Source organism: Notothenia coriiceps, unplaced genomic scaffold (genome assembly GCF_000735185.1).
Source record: "Notothenia coriiceps isolate Sejong01 unplaced genomic scaffold, NC01 NC01_scaffold00026421, whole genome shotgun sequence".
Classification (NCBI taxonomy): domain Eukaryota; kingdom Metazoa; phylum Chordata; class Actinopteri; order Perciformes; family Nototheniidae; genus Notothenia; species Notothenia coriiceps.
This window is the reverse complement of record NW_011359122.1, coordinates 101,503-109,654: the sequence shown is the minus strand read 5'-3', so window position 1 is coordinate 109,654 and position 8,152 is coordinate 101,503. Positions and strand designations below refer to the sequence as shown.

Below are 8,152 nucleotides of genomic sequence, written 5' to 3'. Positions count from 1 at the left end.
GCGTGGTAATGTTGTGCACTGACAGAAATGTTAAGAGAGTTTCATTTTCATGTTGTTTTATGTTTGTTTTGTCACTCACCATTTGCCTCTCATTCCAGGCTTCCTGATTGTCCACCCCTTGTGTGTCTCCTGTGCTCATCAGCACCAGCCTCGCCCCTGATTGTTTTCACCTGTGTCTTGTTGTCCTGTGTTTAAATTCCCCAGTCTCCCAGTGTTCATTGTCAGTTCCTCTTGGCTCATGCCTAGGTCAGATCTATGCTCTCCTTGATACTAAGAAGATTTTGTTCCTCACTACGTGAGCGGTTTTCTTTCGTACCCTTATTTCATCTCATTTTGAGATTTGATATTGTTTATTTTTGTTCACCTACTGAAAATAAAGTGTCTTACAAGTACTTTACCTCTGTCTCCTGGGTTGTTGCCATTGGGTCCTATATCCTGAGTATCTGAGTTCGTAACAGGTAAGGCAAACACTTAAACTAAGAATACAACTAAATAGTACAGTAAGTCGATCAGCATCAGTTTTAGAAATTGACCAAGAATAAAGCATGAACAAATGAATACATTCCAATTATATTATTATTATAATATATCCCAAATCTCAATCTCCCCCCACAGGATCTGACAGGCACCTGGTACAATCTGGTTGGCCACTTCCTGTATTTCAGAGCTCTGTTTCAGGTGCTGCACCTTTTGCCCAAGATGACCCACAAGCAGTGGCATCCTCATCTCTGGTAAGTCAAAGAGATAGAGACTAGCATGATTTAAGGCAAACTGAACTAAATGTAGCTTAGCAGACTACATACAGAAACTAATGAAATGCAAAAATACTAAACAATGTATGAAACATAGGAGTGTTCCATCATGTATCTGTATACTGATATGTGCAAGAGGTTAAAAGGTGAACAAACTCACTGAGGAGAAAGTGTGAACTGTAAAGAATACTAAACTTTATGTGTAGGAGGGTCACCAACTATCAAAGGTGCAGCCATACAATCATGGTCAGTTTAGTAACTTTCAAAATGCTAGTTAGGTTTAGTTTGATAGCTGCTATATCTGACGGCCAAAGGTGTAACACATCAAAGGTAACATGAACACATCGTTTTTAAAGGGCTTAGGAAAAAAAACCCTGATCTTTACACAACTTTAACCCTTAGATCCATGAGTGACTGGACCCTACACTCTTCCATAAGTGGGTCAAGAAGGACCTGTACTAGAATAACACATGTTATTATGCCATTTTTGTCATTTTGGTTAAGAAAAATCACATCATTTTAGACATTTTTTTTACATTTAGAAAAAAATGGTTTTGAACATATTGAGACCCGCACAGTATTCCAGTCCTTTTCCGAAACTCGTCTCTTCTCCTCTTGTCTACTCATAGCCCACCCCCCATCAATCCATGCCGGTTGATCAAGTTTGATAGCCCTATACCCCCCACCCTAACCTTCCCTTAAATTGAAAAGCGATTTTGAGTCCTTGAAAAGCCCTATACAAATATAATGTGTATATTATTATTATACATACAGGTATCAGATCTTGCTGTGTAAAATAATCTTCCTGAGAGGTGTCACTTGTGGTCCACAGTGAATGTATTCCTGACAGCCACAGGCGATAAGAATCAGAGGTTCCCATTGGATTCCATACAAAATGCATGCGGGTCATGTTTGACCCATTTATGGAAGCTTGGGATAGTAACACAAAAACTGCTATTTCTTCAAATATAAATTTGAAATACTTTTTTCACCCCATGAGGGTTGACGCTAACTTTACATGGACGCTGCCGCATATACGTTCTCCTGGCGAGACCTCAAATAATCTTTGTAATATCTATCAAACTATAGATCCTACACATCCACTGGACGTGGATTCTAAAAGTACAATATACACTTCTCGCTAGAAATCTAAGCATCAAAAAGCATTTTAATGGCCAAACGATCCTATAATTTAGGATTTTCCAGAGAGGGTTATTTGTGAATATACGACCCTCCGGAGCATTTGCAATCAACGGGAGCATATGCCTCAAATTGTTGTTTCTTACACGACCACTAGAGGTGTTAAACTTTAAACCGTGACTCTAGGTCGTAATAAGCTGCTGAACAATCTACCTATTTGGTCATTTTTTGGAGGAGGACAGGTTGGTTAATATACCATACCACTCTTCAGCGTACTATTATCAGAACGTAGGTCTTATCATGTCATGAGAGAGCTAACTTCTCTGTCGTCCATCAGTAAGTGGTTGCAGAAAAACAAATTGAAGAAAAGACAAAAAAAATGTTTGTGTGGTCTCTCTTGTGTCGCTGCACCCGCCCTCGAGGGGGACCCAAGTTCCCATCAGCAAAAACACGTGGGTTTGCTATCCTGGCTCCAAAATTGTGGAATGAGCTCCCCATTGAAATCAGGACAGCAGAAAGCTTACACATCTTCAGGCGCAGACTGAAAACTCATCTCTTTCGACTCCACTTCGAGCGATAGAATTACTAACAAAGCACTTATATACTAATAAAGGTCTGGCTTATCTAAAGCCAGTTGAGTAGTACTTGAAATGTTTGGCTCTATGAAACCTGATGTACTTATATGATTCTGTTTTCTTCAAGGTTGTATCTTCCGGGTCGAATGTACTTATTGTAAGTCGCTTTGGATAAAAGCGTCAGCTAAATGCAATGTAATGAAGTACACCAGTAAAATATAAGTTAATATGGAACCTAGTAAAGATTGTTGACACAGGAGACTGACCCATCTTGTCCAGAATATACAAAATAAAGTATATGTTTCCCTCTTTTTTTTTTTTTTTAAAGTTTGATTATTTTCCCCTCTGTAAGTAGAGTGTCTTTGAGAAGTGTGATAAGGGCTATATAAATCTTACCTGTTATCATTAAAACGATAATATTCAGAAAGAGACTTGCTAAGGAAGAAACTAAGCATTGTCTCTGTCGACTGCATCACTGCAAAATATTCAAATGTCCTCTTTAAACGCTTCTCCTAAATGCATGTACTTCTGCAACACGTATTCATTACCAGCGGATGAACCAAGCTGTTAGTGCTGCTCAAATACAAGCAGCCATGTCCTGTCAGAGCGTCATAAATTCATTAAGCGAAACATTGTTTACGGTGACAGATAAATGTATCCGGGATTGGATGGCTACATGCCTAACTTTCATGCGGAACGATCTGTCGTGTTTTATTATTGAGTTGTCACCGAGAATGAACAAGTTCAAGTCTTCAAGGACATTTCTCAAGGAGTCTCTGCTGTTTCTCACTGCCAGGATTGCACTGATTTCTGCTACTGGAAGAAAAAAACAAATGAATAATTCCATGAGGCTTTCATTTTTTCCCCTTCTTTCTGAGAGCTGACTGAATTGTTCCCATCACAATCACAGTGGCTACACTTTGATTGAACAGCTACAACTGCTTTTTTTTTTTTCAGACTTTGATAAAGTGCTCTACTTATGTTCGAAATGATTTGTACATATGCGCTAACACCAGAGCCGCATTAGCTCTTGAAATGTTGCCTCTTCTATTCACCTCTGCCCTTAATTATCTAGAGTCACCCACCTTTACACAGTCACATCGGCTCACATTGAACAACCCTTTCATGAAATGTGAGTGTTGCCATGCATAAAGGCACATGTCAATAGGAATGATTCTCAGCGCGGTCCAGCGGGCTTTAGTAGCGGCCGTGTCAGAGGGAATCAAGAGCTAGTGACTGGTCGTACCACTGAATAGCATAAGCTAGTGCAGACTAATGGCCGCTCATGCATAGCGTGTCATTCACTTGCGGTACAGGTCCTGACATACAGGACAGGAAGGGGGCTTGTCATGAGTATACGCTGACATGCGGCTACACGGAGGCCCACCTCACGTGACTTCTGGGTCGTACATCTGTGGCCCTGCAGGTCGCCTTGGTGCTCCTGTCCCTGACTGACATGAGTGATCACCATGCCAACCCTCGCACCACATTCGGCCCGCACTTCTTGTTTTGCATGATCCAAAATTAGCAGCAGCGTTTGATCCTGTTTGACCCTGTCATAGTTGCAGGCTCATTATCATCCTGATAGCCCCGACATTTTCAGCTTATAGGTTCAGCATTCTTCTCCAGCTTTAGAAGTGATTTTTAAAAAGGGAGGACTGAGCGAGGATCTGCCCCTAAAAAATATCTTGTCTGACGTCGGTTTTGTTTCTTTTGACAGTTATTCAGGAAAAGCAGGAAGTCTGGTTCTGGTTGTTGCTGAGGGAGAGTGCAGTCCTGCGCCTGGGCCATGAAGTGATGAGGATCCACGGGTGTCCCCCAGGGTCTCGGTGCTTGTTAATCAAGCAGTGGGATGACAGGCCATTTGCTGCATAAATCACTGCATTCTCATCATGCTGAAAATGACTTTTTTGAAAAGGTAAAATGCACCGGTCTGTTAGGATAATGTAACATAGAGCTGTATGTGTTTCAGCCTCCATCAAACAGTCTTCAGAATGTTTTTTTTTTATAGTCTTGTTCCAAATATGGCCGCCTTTTGTCATACGGATATTAATCCTCTGTCTCACACGGAAGTCATCAATAGCCAGTGTCAATGTGAACCAACATGTGTTATTGTACAAGAGTTGATTGTTCCTGCAGTGCAATTTTATGCAACGTCTCAGAGGAGATGAACATTGCACATTCAATTCTCACATTTACAGAGTAGCTGTGATGCCATTTCCTGTTCTTGTTCTTAGCTGTTTGAAGAGCAATTTCAACAAAGCAATTTCAAGTTAATTGTCTTTGTGTGAAAACATAAAAAAAAAAAAGCTTCCGTAATCTCTATTTATTCATGAGTGAAGGAATAACCCCGGTCCTGTAAGCGAAGAAACAGCATGGCACAAGGACTATTTTGAAAACACTATCTCTTTTCTTCCTTCTATTATTACTTGCATTTTAAATATTTTTTGGGGGGAAATTATGCTACCACACTTTATCAACCTCAAGGGAAAAGAAACAGGCAGACACATGCTCACACACAGCCAAAGACACACTCATCTGTGTGGCAGCAGTGCACTGACTTACTACTGCCATCTAGGGATACATAAGGATTCTCTTAAGTTCTCCTCTGTGTGCATCATATTCATAGTGGGGGCACTATATACTCTGTTTTAAATTGAACTGATACAATTACAACCCAAAAAGGACAAACAAAACGTATCCTCAGTGTGAGCGTTAAAAAATAAAACAGAGTTACTGTTAGGCAAATAAATACATTTCCATTTGTGCGTGACCGGTGAAGTATTTGTCTTTTGCAATATTCTGTGCCGGTTCCCAGTGGACATCAGGGTTGGAGGAGCCACAATGCAGACAGACCAGCTCACCATCTCTCTCCTCACACAGCTGGATCCCACTCACACCGAATAATAACCTCAATCTCAGCTCTGCCTCAGGGGGGAAGCCTTGGAGCCGCCCTCAGCTTAGTGCAAGGCTTTGTGTCCGTATATGCGCACACTCACACACTCTGTCACTCTCTCCTGCCACAAGTCGCTCTGAGAGAAATGCTCCACTGATTGGCAGTAGTAGAAAAAAAAATCCGGACAGAGGAGCAGAGCCGGGAGACTTGGAAGTCGGGGAGGAGGGCGGTATGGAGGCAGCGGGGGGGAGGCGGGTCGAGTGGAGTGTGTGTTTCTGATCAGGAGGGGGTTCAATAGTAGTTTCCCAGCAGTTCGCCCCCTTCGCACCTCTGGGGGGTTCACGCAAAGTGTTTCTACAGAGGAAGGGGAGGAAAGGATCGGGAAAAGGAGGGCCGGCGGTTGCGTGGTTGTGTTAAGGCCGCTTCACGCCAACCTGAGACGGTTAGGGGGAAAGAGGAGTGAGATAAAAGAGACTGCTGGATACCAAGCTAACGAACAGCCCCGCTTTCCATCCCTGATTGCGATTTAAGATGTGTGGGTAGGTAGAGCTGAGGGGGGTGAGCAGTGGTGAGTCAGCTGACCTTTCCGAAAGTCCTTCACCTCAGCAAGCCTCCGCGTGGAGCCCATTAACAGCCCAAATTTGACAGCTTTCAATTAAATCAACCGTAATTAGCCTACTTTCGACGTACATTTTTGGGTATATCGGATCCCAAAAAACAGCAACCCAAACATAAAGAAAATGGCATTTCAGAATGTGAATCTATTTGCGGAGTATTAATACACTCAGTCTGTTTCTACAGTTTTGATGGTAAGTGTTCTGTGCTCCCTTTTCTCACTGTAGTTGGCCATCCCGTGTCTCTAACTCATAGTGACAGGTCGACTTCATGGTGCTTCTTTTCACAAGCCGTGGCAGCAGTCCAACACGCGTCCAGCAACACACACACACACACACACACACACACACACACACACACACACACACACACACACACACACACACCTCCTCAGCAACATCTAAATAGGTAATTATCTGACTTGTAAGAGTGGGGAGGTGGCAGCCAGTGCACTTCACGTGACCAGCCTAAAACGAAAGCCTCCACTCAGCAAAGGAATATTAATTGCCTTTTCCAAGTCCACAGGGGGAAAAAAAAGAAGAGAGTTGCCTATCAACAAGCGGCGTCTACCAGCTTCTCAGCAAGGTTACTGAATAGCGTCATTGTTGTCGTCTCCTTGTCGGAGGGAACAGCACGCCAATAATGCTGGTGGTGTGTGTGCTTCAGCATTGGCTTTCTGTCTGTCGTAACTGTAAAAACACGGGTATTTGTTCAGCTGAATTGGAGAGAGAAAGAGAACAGCAGGGGAGAGAGGGAGGTGATCCAGGATTTTGGAGGTGAAATAATCCATTATACTGCAGGTTTTATCATGCCTGTGTGCAGGGGTCAGGCATCGGTTTCTTCTGATCGGTTCGGAAAAGTAAATAACATTTTTAGATCTAGAAATGTCCCCCCACAGAGCTCCCAGGCATCAAAACATGCAATGGAGAATACTAGCAATATTGCAGCAGGAACAGGATTGGTACTTCTTTTTTTTGTTCACTGCCTCAGCTCATTGATATGCAACGTGGCTCTTACACTGATAATTGCCTGCTGAGCTCCAGATCAATTCTGTAATTTGCTATCAAAACCCCATGATATCATGTGTGTGCAGTCTTATCAGAGTTAAGGGGAAAAGAAGAGCGACAATGGAGAGGGACAAGGAGAAAAGCAATGACTTTAAGAGTATATAGGAAAAGTTAAGCTTGCTTCACTGCAGGTATTACCTTATTACCTACCTGTGCAGTTTGGAGTTTTCACTATTCTGCAAATATAAGAGACACAATGGCTCTAGGGACAGAAATAATGCATGGGCAGGGAGGCTTTCTCCTCACAGCTGAAGCCTGATGGGGCTAAATCAGGTACAGTATATCCGGTTGCCTCGGGTCATAATAGCTTCATGCTTGGTTAGATTTTGGTTAATTTTTAATGTAACTCATTTTGATTTTTCTCTGCATCCATATGTGTCATCTGTTGTGAGTAAGAGGTAAAGCACCCAGCGGGACAGGAGAGAGTGTAACTGTAGCTTTACATTATCCTGACAAGCTATAACGCAATTAATTAAATAAAGCAAGCTGATGGGAGCTTTTTAAAATCTCTGGTGATTAGGGGAGAGATTCTCGACTGTGGGAACATTACGCACACGTGTGACCCATGAATGTACCTGCTCTCCCTGTACTGTCATTCTATTCTGGATTATGGCTGTGGGAACATTTTAATGGCTTGGTAGTAATCCAACAGGCGGCTGGTTAATTTATAAGGGTGAATTACTCAGAGTATTTATCCATACCTTTTTAAACTTGTCTGGCAGGGTAAGGAGTTATTATAGTAGAATGAGATGTTAAACATCCATGCTAACAATCATGCATTCAATTTATTCCGCAATCCCCAGTACTGTACTGGTATGGAGGACAGATTGGTATATTACATCAGAGCTATCAATAAAAAACATCAAAGCACACTTTTTTGTATTGCAGCAACTATTTTGCAATGAGAAATGTAATCCTCAGCATTACCCACTTTAGCATTGTCTATTCAAAATATGAATAGGATATGACAAATCCTCACATTATGCTTTAAAAAACTTAATAAAGAAAAAAAGCATGTATATGTGTTATGTCTTTATAAACTAAATACATATCTACTATGAGAAGTTATAGCATTTCAACAGTCTACCAAAGATTCAACAATGATAT

The 8,152-nt window shown here is 41.9% G+C and overlaps 1 long non-coding RNA gene across 1 annotated transcript; it reads left to right on the top strand.

Annotated features, from left to right (window-relative positions):
* Positions 1-220: 220 nt before the first annotated feature.
* On the top strand, positions 221-5,368 carry LOC104956840 (uncharacterized). The gene is made up of 3 exons (XR_799605.1): positions 221-458; positions 616-731; positions 4,188-5,368. It is a non-coding gene; the product is annotated as an uncharacterized lncRNA (long non-coding RNA).
* Positions 5,369-8,152: the final 2,784 nt, after the last annotated feature.